The 22,018-nt window shown below is 40.5% G+C and overlaps 1 long non-coding RNA gene across 1 annotated transcript in view; it reads right to left on the bottom strand.

The window, feature by feature from the left end:
• LOC129391623 (uncharacterized) overlaps positions 1 to 21,792 on the bottom strand; it is an 82,396-nt gene extending 60,604 nt beyond the window's left edge. Inside the window, exons 1-2 of the long non-coding RNA XR_008616064.1 lie at positions 21,706 to 21,792; positions 7,421 to 7,533 (exon numbers count right to left, since the gene is read on the bottom strand). This is a non-coding gene — a long non-coding RNA (uncharacterized lncRNA). The remainder of the gene's footprint in view (positions 1 to 7,420; positions 7,534 to 21,705) is intronic.
• Positions 21,793 to 22,018: the final 226 nt, after the last annotated feature.

Here is a 22,018-nt window from a genome sequence, read left to right as displayed (position 1 = left end):
AGGCTCCCTGACTTCAGGCTATACTACAAAGCTACAGTAATCAAGACAGTATGGTACTGGCACAAAAACAGTAATATAGATCAATGGAACAGGATAGAAAGCCCAGAGATAAACCCACGCACATATGGTCTCCTTATCTTTGATAAAGGTGGCAAGAATATACAGTGGAGAAAAGACAGCCTCTTCAATAAGTGGTGCTGGGAAATCTGGACAGGTACATATAAAGTATGAAATTAGAACACTTCCTAACACCATACACAAAAATAACCTCAAAATGGATTAAGGACCTAAATGTAAAGTCAGACACTATCAAACTCTTAGAGGAAAACATAGGCAGAACACTCTATGACATAAATCACAGCAAGATCTTTTTTGACCCACCTCCTAGAGAAATAGAAATGAAAACAACAATAAACAAATGGGACCTAATGAAACTTAAAACCTTTGCACAGCAAAGGAAACCATAAACAAGACCAAAAGACAATCCTCAGAATGGGAGAAAATATTTGAAAATGAAGCAACTGACAAAGGATCAATCTCAAAGAGTTACAAGCAGCTCATGCAGCTCAAACAAGCCAATCCAAAAATGGGCAGACCACCTAAACAGACATTTACAGACATTTCTCCAAAGAAGAACGTTTCTCCAAAGAAGATATACAGATTGCCAACAAACACATGAAAGAATGCGCAACATCATTAGAGAAATGCAAATCAAAACTCCAATGAGATGTCATCTCAAACCAGTCAGAATGGCCATCATCAAAAAATCTACAAACAATAAATGCTGGAGAGGGTGTGGAGAAAAGGGAACCCTCTTGCACTGCTGGTGGGAATGTAAATTGATACAGCCACTATGGAGAACAGTATGGAGGTTCCTTAAAAAGCTAAAAATAGAACTACCATACGACCCAGCAATCCCATTACTGGGCATATACCCTGAGAAAACCATAATTCAAAAAGAGTCATGTACCAAAATGTTCATTGCAGCTCTATTTACAATAGCCAGGACATGGAAGCAACCTAAGTGTCCATCAACAGATGAATGGATCAAGAAGATGTGGCACATATATACAATGGAATATTAGCCATAAAAAGAAACGAAATTGAGATATGAAATTGAGATATTTGTAGTGAGGTGGATGGACCTAGAGTCTGTCATACAGAGTGAAGTAAGTCAGAAAGAGAAAACCAAATACTGTATGGTAACACATATATATGGAATCTAAGAGAAGAAAAAAAAAAAAGCTCATGAAGAACCTAGGCGTAGGACGGGAATAAAGACACAGACCTACTAGAGAATGGACTTGAGGATATGGGGAGGGGGAAGGGCAAGCTGGGACAAAGGGAGAGAGTGGCATGGACATATATACACTACCAAACGTAAAATAGATAGCTAGTGGGAAGCAGCCGCATAGCACAGGGAGATCAGCTCAGTGATTTGTGACCACCTAGAGGGGTGGGAGGGAGGGAGACGCAAGAGGGAAGAGATATGGGAACATATGTATAACTGATTCACTTCGTGTTAAAGCAGAAAGTAACACACCATTGTAAAGCAATTATACTCCAATAAAGATGTTAATAAATAAAAAAATAACAAGAGGAGGACACAAGATGGCAGAATAGAAGGACTTGAGCTCACCTCCTCTTTTGAAAACACCAAAATCACACCTAACTGCTGAACCACCATTGACAAAAAAGACTGGAACCTACCAAAAAAGATATGCTATATCCCAAAACAAAGGAGCCACAATAAGATGGTAGGAGGGAGAGGGGGGGGAGGGAGGGAGACGCAAGAGGGAAGAGATATGGGAACATATGTATAACTGATTCACTTCGTGTTAAAGCAGAAAGTAACACACCATTGTAAAGCAATTATACTCCAATAAAGATGTTAATAAATAAAAAAATAACAAGAGGAGGACACAAGATGGCAGAATAGAAGGACTTGAGCTCACCTCCTCTTTTGAAAACACCAAAATCACACCTAACTGCTGAACCACCATTGACAAAAAAGACTGGAACCTACCAAAAAAGATATGCTATATCCCAAAACAAAGGAGCCACAATAAGATGGTAGGAGGGGCGCTTTCACAATATAATCAAATCCCATACCCACCAGATGGGCAACCCACAAAGTGGAAAATAACTATATCACAGAGATTCTCCCACAGGAGTGAGAGTGAGCCCCACATCAGGCTCTCCAGCCTGGGGGTCTGGCATCAGGAGGAAGAGCCCCCAGAGCATTTGCCTTTGAAGGCCAGTGAGGCTTGAGTGCAGCAGCGGCACAAGGTCCACTTTTGGCAAGCGCACACAAGGTTTCACGTGCACTGGGACCCAGGGCAAAACAGTGACTGCACTAGAGGCTGGCCCAGAGCTACCTGCTGGTCTTGGAGGGTCTCCTGTGGAGGTGGGGGTCAGCAGTGGTTCACAGTGAGGCCAAGGACACCAGTGGTGGAGGCTCCAGGGAATACTCATCAGCATGAGCTCTCCCAGAGGTTGCCATTTTGGCACTGAGATGGGGACCCACCCAACAGCCTGCAGGCTCCAGTGCTGGGATGCCTCAGCCCAAACCACCAAAGGGGTGGGAACACAAACCCACCCATCAGCAGACAGGCTGCCTGAAGTTGTCCTGAGCCAACAGCTGCCTATCAACACACTACTTGATGCAACCCTGTGCACCCAAGGGACAAGACCTAGCTCCACCCACCAATGGGAAGGCACCAGCCAGTCCCTCCCACCAGGAAGCCTGCACAAGCTCCTGGAACAACCTCACCCACCAGGGGGCAGACAGCAGAACCAAGAAGAATTGCAATCCTGCAGCCTGAGGAACAGAGACCACAAACAGAGAAAATTAGACAAAATGAGATGGCAGAGAAATATGTTGCAGAAAAAGGAACAGGATAATACCCCAGAAGAACAACTAAGAGTAAAGATGATCAAGGATCTTGGAAAAAGAATGTAGTCACAGACCAAGAAGGTACAAGAAATGTTTCATAAAGAGAAGCTTCAAAAACAAATCAGAAACAGTTAACAAAATACACTATGAACATACATACCAATAATTACCTTAGTCATAAATGGATTAAATGCTCCAACCAAAAGACATAGACTGGCTGAATGGATACAAAAATAAGGCCCATAAATATGCTGTCTCTAAGAGACCCACTTCAGATCTAGGGACACATACAGACTGAAAATGAGGGGAGGAAAAAACTTATTCCATGCAAATGGAAATCAGAAGAAAGCTGGAGTGGCAATGCTCATATCAGACCAAAGAGACTTTAAAAGAAAGACTGTTATAAGAGACAAAGAGGGACAATACATAATGATCAAGGGATCAATCCAAGAAGAAGTTATAACAATTGAAAATATATATGCACCCAACCTCGGAGCACCTCAATACATAAGGCAAATGCTAACAGCCATAAAAGGAGAAATTGACAGTAACACAATAATAGTGGGGGACTTTAACACTCCACTGTCATCAATGGACAGATCATCCAGACAGAAAATCAATAAGGAAACACAGGCCTTAACTGACACATTAGACCAGATGAACTTAAGCATCAGAATACACACTCTTTTCAAGTGTACTTGGAACATTCTCCAGGATAGATCACATGCTGGGCCACAAAAAAGAGCCTGGGTAAATTTAAGAAAATTGAAATCATATCAAGCATCTTACCTGACCACAACACTATAAAATTAGAAACCAACTACAAGAAAATAACTGTGAAAAACACAAACACGTGGAGGCTAAACAATATGGTACTAAACAACCAATGGATCACTGAAGAAATCAAAGAGGAATCAAAAAATACCTAGAGATAAATGAAAACAAAAACACGGTGATCCAAAACTTTTGGGACACAGCAAAAACATTTCTAAGAGGGAAGTTTCTAGCCATACAATCTTACCTCAGGAAACAAGAAAAATCTCAAGTAAACAAACTAACTTTACACCTAAATCAGCTAGAGAAAGAAGAACAAGCAAAACCCAATGTTAGTAGAAAGGAAATCACAAAATCAGAGAAGAAATAAATGAAATAAAGACAAAGAAAACAATAGAAAAGATCAATGAAATTAAAAGGTGGTTCATTGAAAAGGTAAACAAAATTGATAAACCTTTAGCCAGACTCATCAGGAAAAAAAGGGACAGGGCTCAAATCAATAAAATTAGAAATGAAGAAGGAAAAGTTACAAAGGACACTACAGACATACAAAGAATCATAAGAGACTACTATAAGCAAATAAATGTCAATAACATGGACAACCTAGAAGAAATGGACAAATTCTTAGAAAGGTACACTTTTTCAAGACTGAACCAAGAAGAAATTGAAAATACCAACAGACCAATCACAAGTACTGAAATTGAAGCTGTGACTGAAAAACTTCCAACAAACAAAAGTCCAGGACAGATGGCTTCACAGGTGAATTCTATCAAACATTTAGAGAAGAGTTAACACCTATCCTTCTGAAACTATTTCAAAAAACTGCAGAGGAACACTCCAAAACTCATTCTATGAGGTCAAAATCACCTTGATACGAAAACCAGACGAAGATAACAAAAAAAGAAAAACACAGGCCAATATCACTGATGAAAATAGACGCAAAAATCCTCAACAAAATACAAGCAAACTGAATCCAACAATACAGTAAAAAGGATCTTACACCATAATCAACTGTGATTCATCCCAGGGATGCAAGAATTTTGCAACTTCTGCAAATCAATCAGTGTGATTACACCACATCAATTTATTGAATAAAAACCATAGGATCATCTCAACAGATGCAGAAAAAGCTTTTGACAAAATTCAACACCCATTTATGATAAAAAACCCTCCAGAAAGTAGGCATAAAGGGAACTTACCTCAACATAATAAAGGCCATATATGACAAACCCACAGCTAGCATCATACTCAATGGTGAAAGCTGAAAGCATTTCCTCTGAGATCAAGCATTTCCTCTGAGGATGTCCTCTCTTGCCACTTTTATTTAACACAGTTTTGTAAGTCCTAGCCATGGCAATCAGAGAAGAGAAAGAAATAAAAGGAATCCAAATTGGACAAGAAGAAGTAAAACTGTCACTGTTTGCAGACGACATGATACTATACATAGAATATCCTAAAGATGCTACCAGAAAACTCCTAGAGCTCATCAATGGATTTGGTAATGTTGCAGGATACAAAATTAATACACAGAAATCTCGTGCATTCCTATACACTAACAACAAAAGATCAGGAAGAGAAATTAAGCAAACAATCCCATTTACCATCACATCAAAAAGAATACAATACTTAGGAATAAACCACCTAAGGAGGCAAAAGACCTGGACTCAGAAAACTATAAGATGCTGATGAAAGAAATCAAAGATGGAGATGGAGAACTATACCATGTTCTTGGATGGGATGAATCAGTATGGTCAAAATCACTGCACTATCCAAAGCAATCTACAGATTCAATGCAATGCTTTTCCAATTACACAGAACTAGAACAAAAAATTTTTAATTTGTTTGGAGACATAAAAGACCCTGCATAGCCAAAGCAATTGTGTGAAAGAAGGACAGAGCTGGAGGAATCAGGATCCCTGACTTCAGACTATACTAGAACGGTACAGTACTCAAGACAGTATGGTACTGGCACAAAAACAGAAATATAGATCAATGGAACAGGATGGAAAGCCCAGAAATAAACCCATGCACCTATGGTCAATTAATCTACAACAAAGAAGCAAGAATATACAATAGAGAAAAGACAGCCTCTTCAATAAGTGGTGCTGGGAAAACTGGACAGCTGCATGTAAAGGAATGAAATTAGAACCTTGTTTAACACCACAGACAAAATTAAACTCGAAATCAATTTAAGACCTAAATGTAAGACCGGATACCATAAAACTCCTAGAGGAAAACATAGGCAGAGTACTCTTTGACATAAATCACAACAATATCTTTTTCAATCCATCTCCTAGAGTAATGGAAATAAAAACAAAAATAAACAAATGGGACCTAATGAAACTTAAAAGCACAGCAATGGAAACCATAAACAAAACGAAAAGACAACATACAGAATGGGAGAAAATATCTGCAAACAAATGGCCAAAAAGCACATGAAAAGATGCTCAACAGTGCTAATTATTAGAGAAACGCAAATCAGAACTACAATGAGGTACCACCACACACCAGTCAGAATGGCCATCCTCAAAATGTCTACAAATAATAAATGCTGGAGAGGGTGTGGAGAAAAAGGAACTCTCTTACACTGTTACTGGGAATGTAAATTGGTTTAGCCACTATGGAGAACAGTATGTGTTTCCTTAAAAAACTAAAAATAGCATTACCATATATTCTGCAACTCCAATCCTGGACATATATCTGGAAAAGACGAAAACTCTAATTCAAAAAAATACATGCACCCCAACATTCCTAGCAGCACTACTTACAATAGCCAAGACATGGAAACAACCTAAATGTCCATCAACAGATGAATGGATAAAGAAGATGTGGTATGCATATGTGTGTATTGTATATATATATATATATATATACACATATATATGTGTATATATATATATATATAATACACACACACCCATACATCCAACAGAATATTACTCAGCCATAAAAAAGAATGAAAGAATGCCATTTGTGACAACGTGGACGGACCTAGAGATTATCATACTAAGCGAAGTAAGTCAGAGGAAGATAAATTTCATGACATCACTTAGAGGTGGAATCTATAAATTGATACAGATGAACTTATTTACAAAACAGAAACAGACTCAAAGACTTAGAAAACAAATTTATGGTTACCAAAGGGGAACAGTTGGGGGAAGCATAAATTAGGAGGTAGGGCTTAACATATACATACTACTATATATAAAATAGATAATCAACAAGGACCTTCTTGCATAGCACAGGGAACTCTGCTCAATATTCTATAATACCCTATATGGGAAAAGAATCTGAAAAAGAATGAATATATATAAATGTATAAATCACTTTGCTGTACACCTGAAACTAACACATTGTAAATAGTATATACTCACATAAATTTTTTTAAAAAGCAAAATAACCAAATCTGACAAAGGACTTGTATTCAGAAAAAAGCACTCTTACAATGGATTATTAAGAAAAAATACTTTGTTAAAAGGGCAAACCATTTGAACAGATAATTCACCAAAGAGTGCATATGACTAAATGAGGAATGAAAAGATGCTAAACATCTCTACAGACTTGAAATGAAAATTAAAACCAGATGAAAAACTATTACACATCCAATAGAATGTCTAAAATAAAAAGACCACCAACCTAAGTCTCAGCGAGGATGTGAAGTAGCTAGACCTCTCAGGACATTGCTGGTGTGAATACAAAGTTATACAGCCACTTTAAACATCTTGGCAGTTTCTAAGTATTTACACTTACCTTTACCGCTGGCCCAGCATTCCCACTTCTGAGTACTTATTCTAAGGAAATGCAAACATAGGTCTGTTGAAAGATCTGTACTCAAATGTTCACATGGGCTTCAGTCTTCATAGCTAAAAATGGAAAATAAACCAAAAGTATATTAATTGGTGAATTAATAAACATACTGTGGCATATCCATTCAAAGAATACTACTCAGCAGTATGAAAGTACAAACTATTGAAATAATCAACATGATGAATCTCAACAGCATCATGCTAATAAAAGAAGCCTGACGCAAAAGACCATCTTATGTGATTCCACTGGATTAAAATTCTAGTAAAGGCAAAATTACAGAAATACGAAGCATCAGTGGTTGCCTATGGCTGTCACGGGAGGATGTTGACTGCAAAGGGGCAGGAGGAAACTTGTGGGCGTGATGGAATTTTTCTATATCTTGACCGTTGTTATTAAACGACTGTACATATTTGCCAAACTCATAAAGTTATACATTTAAAATTCGTGATCTTTTTTTTCTATGTAAAGTTCACCTCAACAAAGCTGATAAAAAAGAAAGGCTCAGGAATGACAGAGAAAATAAAGAACTATTTTTCTTTGGGAATTAAGAGCTGAGGATAATATAAGAAGCCAGTTGGAATACTTTCATTACATCAGATTCAGAAGTGACTACTAGCAAACTCTCCTAGTTTCACTGCCTAGTTTCACTGGTTTGTTTCCTTTTCCTTAAGATTAAAGGTCCATTTTTCCTTTATTGGCCAAGAACCTTTAACATTTCAGTTTTGATAAGAAAAGGGTAAAGAAATGCCAGTATTCTCTTTTCCTCATTTCTGTGGGGAGACAGTATGGGGGAGGGGGAGTTTGCGATTGGGCTGGTAAAGTCCTCCCCCTCACCCCACGAACTCCAAGCCTGATTGTCCTGCCCCACCATAAGACTGGGATGAGACGTGAGCCTACAGAAGGAAGGACATTGTGAATCTTGCCCTTACTTGCCTTAACCCCTGCTTAGGCCTAAAAACAGATGCCTAGCTATAAAAGATCTGTAGCACAACAGGAATTGTGGACTCAAGATAATTCTAACTACGGTGAAAAAAGCCCAGAGGCGAAGATAATCATTTTCAGCTTTTCTTGTTAGCTTGCTACACACGTATCAATGGCTTCATTACCAAACACGGTCACACAGAAGTATTTAAAAGTTTACTTCTGGTCTTCCCTGGTGGCGCAGTGGTTGCACGTCCGCCTGCCGATGCAGGGGAACCGGGTTCGCGCCCCGGTCTGGGAGGATCCCACATGCCGCGGAGCGGCTGGGCCCGTGAGCCATGGCCGCTGAGCCTGCGCGTCCGGAGCCTGTGCTCCGCAACGGGAGAGGCCACAACAGTGTGAGGCCCGCGTACGGCTAAAAAAAAAAAAAAAAAAAAAAAAAAAGTTTACTTCTATTTGGAACATCTTTATTCCATCCTTTTATGGATTTTTCATCTTCCCTAACTGTCATCTTCAGCATTTGCAGCCCTTCTCAAGAGAGAGGAAGAAAAATATGTTGTGTGTATAATATATGATGATTCAACCCTGTTGCTATCATCACGCACAGGAGAGGTGAGGAGTCATAAGTTATGAGTTATCCCTCACTCCCTCTTTCACAGAGATAAAAACATAGAAATGCCATCCCAACATTTAGGCAAGATATACGTACCAGGAATGGCGGAGAACAATAAATTGTCCCAGCAACTCCAATACTCTTTCCACAATAAAATGGTAGGATGGAGGGAAGCAATGGAAGCCTTTGGAATAAAATCACTGTGCCACCACATTCAATCTTCATTTGGATAAAAATTCTCCCTGTATTTTCAGTGTTCCAGCGGCTACAGGGATCAGAGAGCCTCTAACCACACCTATCTGTACATGGAATGGGTAGATTCAAGGAGATGGTTCTCTGGTTCAAGAGCTAGATTTGCTTGTGGGGTTTAGGGGACCATGAGACACTGCAAACTTTGTGAGCAATGACCCTAAAAAAGAGCTTCGACTTTGTAACCTTGAACCCGTTCTTCACCATACTCAGTACAAATGTGCATCCCACAGCACTACCCATGTTAATTTCTATGCACAATGGCCTATTGCTGGATTTGGGGCTTCAACATCCTCATTTAAGTGTTTTCCCATATTGTAACCTTGTATATTTGGAGCTCTGAAAATCATAACAATCAATTCTGGTCTTTGTATGAGATAATCACTCTCCTACCAAAGTTCACCCCCCAAATGGCAATTCTACAGGAATTTGTGAAGCTGTGGTATTAAACTCCCGTAAGATATATGTAGAGTAACCCCATGATATTTACAGTTCCATATATTTTTCTCCCCAGCAACATGTACCTCTTTACAGAATGTACTTAAAAATAGTAAACATATTTCAAACTTTCTTACATGTCCAAGTCCTGTCATACATTCTCCTTGAAAAGCAGCATGAGAACTTCGAAGAAAAAAATTAAAAGACCATTCCAGAAAGGTTTTACATGTGGACTCTTGTTTGTGGCAAATTCATCTTTCATCCTTAGTGAGACTATTAGAACTGCACTGGAACCTTAAAGACTGTTAAGATGATTAACAGCCACATTTAATAGTTGTTCCGGTAGCATCTTGACAAACATTTTAATTTTGTATCTCTCAAGAAAGCCCATAAAACAGCATGACCTAAAAATTTTTAACAAATATATTAAAAAAAATTTAAACAGGCATGTATTACTTATGCTATTTTGAGTTAATTACGTAATAACATTGCCTTGTATACACCTTAATTAGATTAAATATTGATCAGTGCACTTTCCCACTTGCCACTGATACTTCATTAACACATAATAACTGTCTTGTTATATCTAGATGTAACTTAATTAAAGAGTCTGGCCGGAAATGAAAAGTCACAGAAAGATGTACAAAGCTAGCCCTTTTATACATAAACAGGATTGGAAACCTCAGCCTATGAATTAAAGCAGGGAAGAAAAATTAAACTCTACCTATTTTAAGGATTTAAAGTAATTAGATCTATGAACAATGATCCACAATTTTTTTTTCCATAGGGTTTCAGAAGTCATATCAGTTAGACTAGGTTCATCTATAACTCTGTATTAAGGAAAAGGTTATGAAATATTACAATTATTCCTGAGGATTATGGTCTTTGATTATTTCAGAAAAAGAACCTAGATTTTAAACAGCATCGAAGATTTCTTAGCATGTGATTAAGGCTGTTTATTTTCATGCTGATGAGCTGAGAGCTGTTTCAATGGGGAGATGCTGTAATTTTCCCATGATCTGGAAAATAATTCATGGCACTTTTTAATGTTGTCATTAACTGTCACGTCTCTTGAGTTAAATATGAGCCCTGTCATTTGCAAGTCAGAAAGCAGCTCCTAAATTTCTCAATTTCATTAGCAATTGATTCAAATCATTTCTCGAAAATAGTCTGAATTGACATATGAATTGTAGTGGGTTCCTCAGCTTGGTGATTAATTAATCAAGCCATCAGGTTCACATTAAACTATTTATCAATCTTACGATTTCCTGCTTTTCAGAAAAAATTAAACAGCACTCTAATGATATTTTATGAGTTTTGAGAAAAATTAAAATGGGACCAAAAAAATAATCTGTCTTTCCTAATTCATGAAGCTCCATGATGTCAATTTCTGTAAGGCAAGACACTACAAGGAGGAGATGGGGCTGGAATCTCTACCCCAGGGAAGGCAGGGTCATTTCTATAGGTCTCAGTTTCTTCATCTGTAAAATAAGAAGAAAACTGAACTAAATAATCTCTCATTATCTCTCACTTTCAAAATTATGTTTGTCTGTGAATCAAAATGTAATATGATAGTTATGGTTACTTTTAATTTTACTCTTTTGGTATGTGCCATTGTCCTTACATTAAAAACAAACAACCTGGGGTTACTGATAGAGCCTTACAGACTCCACATTAAAATTATAATTGATGTTCTTGGATCAGCTATGGACACTGTTCTGCAACTTGCATTTAAAATACAATTTCCTCCTCAAGGCCACGTTAGTCTGCGTTTTTTCTAATGGGCTATTATAACAAGGGACCACAGTCAGCTGCTTTAGCCCAGAACGACAGTATCAACTTTTCCAAGATTGGGCCACACCAAAAGCTGTTTGTTGGCTGAGAAAAGGGCTGGCAAAACATCATGTGTTTGCCAAATTAATTTCAAACTTTGCTGAGTTCAATTAATAGCTAGTTCTTTTCATAATAAACCACCAGCCAACTGAATTCAGCCCCCTTTCTTTCAAATTTGCTGTGTGTATAACTACAAAACTAATGTCTCATTCTACACAAATCCCTCTGGCATTATTTATAGAAAACTGAAGATCCTCTCTGAAAGCTAACTGCGTTTTAAGTGTTGGGCTGCTTCTGGTGTCCTAGGACAGACTGCAAGCCACACAGGAAGAACCCTCCATGTGCAAGGCAGTTTCAGTGGACTTCCATTCCCTGCCTGCAGTGCTGGGACAAAGGCCAGGGGAGCAGTGTCTAAAACGACACAGGAGAAAACTATAATTCGAAAAGCTACATGCACCCCAATGTTCTTTGCAGCACTATTTACAATAGCCAAGACATGGAAGCAACCTAAATATCCATCAACAGAAACAAATGGGACTTAATGAAACTTAAAAGCTTTGGCACAGCACAGGAAACCATTGCTAAAACAAAAAGACCATCTATGGAATGGGAGAAAATATTTGCATACAATGTGACCAACAAGGGATTAATTTCCAAAATATACAAACAGCTCATACAGCTCCATATCCAAAAAAAAACAAATAACCCAATCAAAAAAATGGGCAGAAGATCTAAATAGACATTTCTCCAAAGAAGACATACAGAAGGCCCACAGACACATGAAAAAATGCTCAACATCGCTAATTATTAGAGAAATGCAAATCTAAACTATAATGAGGTATCACCAGTCAGAATCACCCAAGTCTACAAATAAGACATGCTGGGGAGGGTGTGGAGAAAAGGGAACCCTCCTAACACTGTTGGTGGGAATGTAAATTGGTTTAGCCACCATGGAGAACAGTATGTGTTTCCTTAAAAAACTAAAAATAGCATTACCGTATGTTCTGCAGTTCCAATCTGGAAAAGACGAAAACTCGAATTCAAAAAGATACATGCACCCCAACGTTCCTAGCAGCACTATTTACGATAGCCAAGACGTGGAAGCAAGCAAAATGTCCACTGACAGATGAATGGATAAAGAAGATGTGGTACATATATACAATGGAATATTACTCAGCCATAAAAATGAAAGAAATAATGCCATTTGCAGCAACATGGATGAACCTAGAGATTATCATACTAACTAACTGAAGTGAGCCAGACAAAGACAAATCTCATCTGATATCACTTATATGTAGAATCTAAAAAAATGATGCAAATGAACTTATTTACAAAGCAGAAATAGACTCATAGACATAGAAAACAAACTTACGGTTACCAAAGGGGGAAGGGGGCGTGGGGAGGGATAAATTAGGAGTTTGGGATTAGCATATATACACACTACTATGTATAAAATAATCAACAAGGACCTACTGTATAGCACAGGGAAATATATTCAATATCTTGTAATAATCTGTAAGGGAAAAGAACTTGAAAAAATATCTATCTAATATCTATCTACCTATCTATCTACATAACTGAATCGCTTTGCTGTACACCTGAAACTAATACAACATTGTATATCAACTATAATAAAATAAATAAATAAATAAAATGACAGGCAGTTTTCATGGCTCATCTGTCAGCCCACTCCCTTCTCAGGAGGGTCAGGGGATTCGTAGAAATGAAATGTCTTTTTCCTCCATTTCTTCTCATGCTCAGGGCCAGATGTGGCTGGTTCCCCCTGCACAGCATCAGCTGCAGAGAAGCAGCCTTGGACTGACAGAGGACCACAGAGAAACCAGACCACAGCGAAACCACCCCAAGAGGGGTCTTCCTGGAGGCTGGGTGAAGCGACTTTTCTCTTCAAAAGCAGGGAAAATGCCTCGCAGAGGACCACAGAGAAACCAGACCACAGCGAAACCACCCCAAGAGGGGTCTTCCTGGAGGCTGGGTGAAGCGACTTTTCTCTTCAAAAGCAGGGAAAATGCCTCGCATCCTGGGGAAATTTGGAGTCTCATCTTGGACCAGAGTGGTGCTGGGAATCCCCTACCTCTCTACCCCTGCCGCAGACACACATGCATTTTGTGGAGAAGGAGAACAAGAGCCAGAAACATAAGTAACTTGCCCAAGAATGAAACTTTTTGGAAAGCTATGTCCTATAGGGGAATGGGATGGAAATGGAAAAGCAGAAAGGCTATTTGACACACAAACCCACCGAGGATCTCATGTTAAGACGCTACCTCCATACTAAGTGAAGTAAGTCAGACAGAAAAAGACATATCATATGATGTCACTTATATGTGGGATCTAGAAAAAATATGATACAAATTAACTTACTTACAAAACAGAAACAGACTCACAGACACAGACAACAAACTTATGGTTACCAAAGGGGAAAGCAGCGAAGGGACACATTAGGAATCTGGGATTAACAGATACACGCTACTATTTATAAAACAGATAAACAACAAGGACCTACTGTATGGCACAGGAAACTATATTCAGTATCTTGTAAGAAACTATAATGGAAAAGAATCTGAAAAAGAATGTGTGTGTGTGTGGCTGAGTCCCTTGGCTCACCTGAAACATTGTAAATCAACTACACTTCAATAAAAATAAACTTTAAAATAGAGACTTTATCTCCAAACGAGGTTATTCATACAATTGCTAAGATGCGTGACAGAACTGGGGAGAAAATAAAGTTCATCACACAACCCAACACTTGTGTTCCATTGTGGAAAAATACTGTCTATAACCCCTATTTTATCAATTCTGTGATTATCTTATGTGTAGCAAAACTATATTGCATTTTTGTAAGTTAAAGAGTACATTTGTTCAGCATATTTAAAAATATAACAAAATATTTTAAAATATAACTGTTTCAATTTCACTCCTTCCCCCCCACCCAATATACCAGAAGCCCCAAGAAAGTGGAGAAGCCTAGGCCTCTTTGGACCTCACAGTTGTACTGGGCATCCTTCATTTTAGTCTACACAATGCCAGAGTCCCACCCTGTGGGAAGACAAAGCCATGTATAAAGGGAAAATAACATATGGGAAAGGACGTCACAGGTACCAAATGAACCACCCAAGCCCTATGACAGCCTTGCTCCATTGCCAAGACACCTTCAATTATATTAATTAAGAGAAGGAAAAATCCGTCACCTCTACATCATATCCTCCTCCTGCTATTTTGTTATAATGCACTTGTAATGCCTAACTATCCCGAGCCCTTTCTGGAATATGCCATGCTTTCAAACTCCTGGGCTAGCACCATGAGGATGGAAAGGAATTGCATTTGCAAATGTCAGCCTACCTCATCCATCTCCCCTCATTCAAACAATACGCATTTGAGGTTCAGCAATTGTAGTTATATATTTTTCCTTAATGTTTTTGTAAGGTAATGGTTCTCTTATCTGAAATTCATCAGCCTGCTATAAATTTAAAGTCCATTACTGCCAATAGAGAAAAGCTAAGCACCAAACCACTTTCAATAAATTTGCACTTATGCAATTGAACTGATACGGCCTCAGAGGAAAAGGTGAAACTCATCTTGAGATATTTAAGTTAGTCTGAGTCACTGCTTCGTCTGGTGTTAAATTGGATCCATCGAGAAATGTAGGGCAGTACTCATCAGCACTGAGTTGTAAGAAGAGATTTTAGGCTGAAAAACATTCTGTCTCCAGCATTCATTATTAGGCGGTGTAATTCTAAGAAACCGCTGGCTGGCTCTGATATTTGACACAACTAAATGCTACAGATGCAAACCCTGATGGATGAATATTTTTATGAACAACATTAATCAGGCTTGGGCAAGCCCAAGGCGTAGACATTTGTCATGTCCAGTCGTGAAGCTGCAAGTGAAAATGTCTATACACTCAGAGCCAAGAGGGCAATTACAAACATTTGCACAAGGCTTCAGGATTTACAGATAATACCGCTTTTAGTTTATACACCCACCTGGATAAAACAATCGTTAGTTACCATCTCTGTTCCTGATGAGGGAACTGAGGCCCAGATATGTGAAATGACCACCTTTACCAGGTGTGTGAAAGCAGTGACTTGATATCATGTCCTCCTGGCTCTGTGTTTTTGGCAGTGGAAGATAAAGAACACACCCAATTCATGCTCTTGATACATGAAAGCATCACTGTCATGGCAGACCACAGGGAATGATCAGTGTGAATTGTTAAGTTGTCGCCTCAGTGATGCATTGCAAACAGTTTCCCTGGAGAAGTAACAAGTTCCTGACCACAGTATTGTATGCAAATAAATAAACAAATGCTAAAACAAAACAAAAAACAAATCCCCAAACCAAAAATCCCACCCAGTTTAGCAGCGTCAAAAGGCTGCCAGGATCTCTTGGTGAAGAAGGACATCTGGATCAGGAGCCAAAAGAATAAAATGTACTCTTTGGGTACAAAGAATCACTGCTGCATCTCCCTCCGAGGGTCAGCCTCCAGAGGTTGACCACCTGAAGCAGTTCAGCTTGGGGAGAGGGGTCTGCTGGCCAAGTAGAGTTGATGGTTTTACAGGCAGAAGACAACATGACCAGTCAAAGAGCTCCCAGGCTATTAGAGACTAAGGATTTAGAAATTTAAGATAAGTTCTATATATGGTTGGAAAAAAACACCTCTCTGTGGACTCGAGCATGGGAAGTTTAGCTCCCAGGACATAATGAGCACGCTACAAGTTGTAGGGGCTTAGCTGTCAGACATCCACACACACAACCTCAACCCTCCTCAAGCCCTTCTCCCATCCCCACCCACAGGGCCCATTCTGAGGCCAGAACTGGCATCACATACCAGTTGCAAGAACTGAACAGCATTTGCACTTAATTGGACGATATACATTATTCATGAGCCTTGAGTCTGTGATGATTTTGGCATTCATTAGGGGGGAAAATGGGGCATTAGTTTTCTTGGTACAAAACATTCCGTATTAAACTTCATTTGCAATCCACTTTTCAATGTGAGGAATCAGAAATGCTTTTAAGCAAAGTTAGGAACTATGAAATAGCTAGAGAACAAGCAGCAGCAACTTCTAAAGGTGGCGAATAAAGGAGTAAAAGCTGGGATTCCCTGACGTCTCAGTACTCACAGCTCTAAGCTCTGAGTATCGGAGAGGGAGAGTCAGCCTAAAATTCAGGCAGGGGAATAAAAATTGCAATGACAGTAATGATAAATGTTTGTATGCATATACATAGACTTATGTACATATATACCATATATATTATATACAAACATCTATATTTTATATTTCAATATATATAGGTATACACACACACACACACACACACATACATGCACACATATATATTCAAAATGTATTTCAAAGCAGTGGATGAGTTGTGCCGTTTTTGCCCTACCTCTATCTTTCCAAAATTAAAGGCATCATCTTCTGCGAGATAAATGAGGCCTAGTTTAGGGTTGTATCATGCCCTTTTTCATTCCATTTGGAATAAAAACTTCAAAACCTATCAGAAGCTTTTGTAGACTGAGGTTGAATCTGCCTAGTTTCCCTTTTCACAAGTGTATCTAGAGCCTCAGAATTGGGATCAACGAAGTCAATCACTTTAGTTTGCAAATGAAGAAACTGAGGCACAATGAGGGGTCCCGGAGCTCTAGTGCTCAGGGGATAAGAAGTGAAGACAATCGGACTTCCTTGGCAACATTCATGCACCCCTGCCCCACGTGGTCACAGCTCCCTGGGAAAGCCTTTTAAGTCAGAGGCTTTCAAGTCAAATCTGGTGCAAACACTACAGGATCGTGGGCAAGGCTCTTCATCTCATTAAGCTTCCATTCTTCAATTATAAAAGAAGATACATTTTGGAGGTTTGTTAGAAGGTTAGCAGAGATCACTACAGGTAAAGCCCTTAGGACAATGCCTAGCATACACTAAACCTCCATAAAGATTCCCTGTGACTGTCCTATTTTCTTTATTATAAAGTCTGAACACACAGCTCATCTGCACAATCTAGCTATTGCTTGCTAGCTGTGCCACATTGGTGACATTTGTCTAATTTTTCTCAGTTAGACGGGGAGTTCCTTAGATCAGAGTCATCTTGTAGTCCCACCTAGTATTCTCCGTGCCTGGCCTTAATTCAGCTAGTGGGTGCTCAATAATGATAAGACTTGTGTTTTACATGGTGGGACAGTTTGTAACATGGAGTCCTTTCACGCACCCCTATGATGATGATGTACCTGCCATCAGAAATTGGTGCCGATTGTGCTTTAATACTGGAGAAAAATCCCATGTACGGGACTATTGACAAGCAAAGTTCCCCTCTTTGTCTCAGTTATTGCTCACAAGGGCCCAGGCAGGCAGATACCACCACCCCCATTAAATAGAGGAGAACAGTGAGTTTGGGGGGAGAAGGAGCTATACGCCTGAAGTCCAGCAACAAAGGGATGGGCCTGGAAAATAATCTCAGGGTTCCCACCCTACATGCAGCATGGATTCCACTCGATACCCCTTGTCTTGGGGTAGACTCACTGTCTATTGCTGTGGGTTCAACACAAAGCAAGGCCCCTGTTTAAGGATGGTGCTTTCAGAAGAGTAGGATAAGTAGGTTGGCTCATTTCTGAAAGTATTTTATTTGAGAAGGCTCCAAAGCCTGAGTAAAGGGACTGCCCGTCACTGAGGTCTGAAGCATAGCTCCAAGGGGCTCATTACAAAAGCGAAATTTCTTGGAAGTTTCCCGTTAAAATTCATGTTCATTTGGGTCAACACACATTAAAATGTGTGTTTCTTTTAATATACGTTTCCTCTTCAATCTAAAGGAAAATAGGTATTCCAAGAAAATGCACCGTTTTTTCTTACAGTTCAGGCCACCCCTGGCCCAGAGCTGTACACCGAGATTCAAAAGAATGCTTGAGGGCTATCTCTAGAGTAATCCCCAAATCTCAGCTTCAGCCCACATGTGTGATGATGACCCCACAGCCCACGACCATCGGGGCACAGCTAATGGTCCTCAGCGAGGGTGAGGGCGTGCCTGCAGACAGCAACTGGGCTGACCCTCCGTCAATTTTTCTTAAGGAGCCACTGAGGATGCCCGCTTTCCCACAAAAGCCCTAAGAGCAGCCAAACTCATTTCTCTTCCGTCCACGTGTATTAATTCCTGTTTCTGCAATGAGATACAGAAGAGAAAAAAGGGGAAGAGGACTGATGTAGAATCAGATTGGGCCTGATGAGTTATGGAGCCTGCCTTCTCATCAGCGATGTAAAACAGCCCGGGCTCTATTTACTGCTGCTGTCAGCAGGATCAATAAATAACATTTTCAGTGACATGAAGAGCGAACGCGTGAGCTCATTGAAATGAAGGGGAGCCAGAGGTAGACGCAGACAATGGCCTTTTTCTCTCCCTGCCCTGGCAGGAGTCACCTGTTTGGCTGGGAGAGACAAGGGGGTATAAATGTGGTCTGGCTTTTAAAAAGGGAAGAGGATGCATCCCCAGGAGGAGGAGAGGGCTTCTCTGCTGAGAGGGGAGGCGAGGAAGGGCATGGTCCATTGTCACCATCACTTCCCTCCTGTATCGAGCCACACCCTGTCTGAGCTGATAAGCCACCATCAGCTGGCCGGGGTGGGCAAAGCCCCATCTTCTTGGCCACTTCAGAGGGAGGTGTTTGACTTATTGTTTATACTTGAGCAAGAGTACAGGGTTAAGGTGGAACGCAGAGGAGATTCGTTTGACTGTCAGAGGGCTGAGAGGATGCTGACCATTAAGAAGGGCCTCCGTGGTTAGAGGGGTGAGGTGAGGTGACCCACAATACAGCAGAATTCCAGTTCCCTCCAGCAAGAGTTTGGAGGTCAAGAATTGACATGATCACAGAATCTCCACTTTGCAGGAATCTCTGAGGTAATCTTGTCCAACCTCCCACTAAACGTCAGAATCCTCTCCTCAGTACCTGTGAGGGCCAGACCCAGCCTCTGAACACAGGGGGACCATGGACTCTTTCCCTTATAGGCGCCCTCCAAGCTGCAGGGGTGGTTGAAGCATCTGATGCAAGGCAGTAGCCACAGCAACCCGCGGTCTGTCTGCTTTGCAAGGCAGGTGAGACTGGCATTCTGCCGGTGGGCTGGGATACCAGGTGTACCCAAGTGGCCCCCACACAGCCCCTCCTGCCTTTGCTTTGGGGACAATTTGCAACAAGATGCTCTCAGCTAAAAGCATAGTAAAGAAGCTCAGTTTCAGGTACAGTGAAAAAATAACTTTGAGGACTTCATTTGCATTAATGTTTCTGTTCCCTGGAACCTTCCTAGCATGTTCATTTGGGCTAAAAACCATGCGCTGTTAAGAGTCATTTATAATATCTCAGACTCTTTGTGGCATTTAAGAGTTTTGGCAGAAACTAGTGTGATAGATCCAGAAGCATCTGGGGGAGAGAGAGGAAGAGAAAGGAGGAAGTCATTAGTGTGGGACAAGAAGAAGGGCGGGCAGAGAGAGGAGAGAGACGGATAGAAAGAAAGCAAGAAAGGAAAAGGGGAAACAGGGAAAAAGGAAATAGAAGGAAAACGAGAAAAAAAGAAGAAGGGGGCTGAGCAAAAGGAGAGGTGTGAAGGGAGTAGTGAGAGACTCTTCAGGAAATCCTATTCTCCTCAACTCTGCTTCAAATTTATAAACACTGTTAATTGGATGGAAGACGACATCACCAAATAAAGCTCTTCTCTAGACACTGTGTTGTAAAGTGCCAAGAAACAGAATCAGAAGATTATATATATAATCATAAGTCAAGCTCTCCCTTGACTTATGATGGGGTTATGTCCCAATAAGTTCATCATGAGTTGAGTACATCATAAATGGAAATGCATTTAGTTCCTCTAACCTACCAAACATCACAACTTAGCCTAGCCCCCCTTAAACATGCTCGGAACACTTACATTAGCCTACCGTTGGGCAACATCATCTAACACAAAGCCTATTTTATAATCAAGTGTTGAATCTGTCGTGTAATTTATTGAATACTGCAATGAAAATGAAAACCACAATGGCTGCCTGGGTACTGAGTAGTTGTATGTTGGTTGTCAGTCAGGGCTGACGGCGAGCTGTGGCTGCCACTCCCAGCATCATGAGACAGTCTTGCAACGCATATCACTTGCCCAGGAAAAGATTAAAATGAAAAATTCAAAGTACAGTTTCTACTGAATGTACAGCGCTTTCACGTCATCGTAACACTGCAAAATCGTAAGTCGAACCATCGGAAGTCACAGACTGTCTATATGTATATTCCAGACTCTAATCCCAAGTATTCTTTGGGGAAATCCAATGAAATCCTTCTGGCTACTGGAATATGTCATAATTAAAGTCCTTTTTAATACTCATAATAGTGGGTGCTCACTAGATGCCATGCATTGTTAAAGTACTTATCAGTATTACTGCATCGAATCCACATGCCGGGCCTACACAATTGGGGCCATTACCGTGCTTATTTTGCTGGCAAGCATAGAGACTGAGTAACTGTCTAGGGCCACAGAACCAGGAATACAGGAGCCAGGATTTGCTCTGAGGCAATCTGGCTACAGAGTGTAGGCATTGGACCACCTTATGATTCTGCCTCCCAATTACGTTTGTATCATTCATTCATTCATTCAAGAGACACTTACTGAGCTCCCCATCAGCCAGGCTCGGAACCTCCCCCAGCAACAACACCTGGGCACAAAGGACACAACCAAGAACAGGCGCAATCTCGGCTCAAAAGGACAACGGGTCTGATGGATAAGACCTCACGATGAAAGGTAACTGCATGGTTATTTGTTTCCATGCTCTCAAAAAGATAAGCAAGACAGGCTCACACGAATTTGCATTTCTAATAAGCTCTCACACAATGTCAGTGTTGCTGGTCTGGGGCTCACACTTTGAGGACTACTGGGTTAGAGATAGTACCGTACGCAGAGAGAACAGAAGCTGAGACCTAGACCTAGACTATCACTGAGAGGTTCCCAGGTGAAGATGCAGGAGGAGAGAATGTCCACAAATCTGGAGGCAATAGGCAGCTGCCACTTGGGGAAATGGAGGTGTTGGCTGGAACCGGAAATGTAAAGCTGGTGAGGGAAAGGAGGTGATGCTGAAGAGGCAGCTCGGGGCCAGGTAAACGTAACAGAGCTTTCACCCAGTCCAGGAGAGGCTCACTCACCACTAACGATCCCACTGAGGTACCACAGAGGGTGTTGTTTCCAAAAGATGAAGTCATCTTCTGACATGAAAGGCAAGTCAGACTTCCAGTCACTTAGCAGTCCTTCCTCCATCTTCTCTTGGAGAAACTGCCTCAGGCTGGACCGACCTCATGTTTCTGTTGCTGCATGAGAAAAATAAACATGTACAAGTTAATGATGGGGTTTTGTCCAAGATAAAACCCAGCTCTTTATAGGGATCACATGTGTGACTGCTTCTGCGGATGGTTTTGAGAGGAACTGGAAGGTCCCAATGGCTGCTAAAGAGGTTCCAAA

This window comes from Physeter macrocephalus, chromosome 20 (assembly GCF_002837175.3).
Source record: "Physeter macrocephalus isolate SW-GA chromosome 20, ASM283717v5, whole genome shotgun sequence".
Classification (NCBI taxonomy): Eukaryota; Metazoa; Chordata; class Mammalia; order Artiodactyla; family Physeteridae; genus Physeter; species Physeter macrocephalus.
Note: the sequence above shows the minus strand (reverse complement) of the source record. Positions and strands in the feature narration are given on the sequence as shown.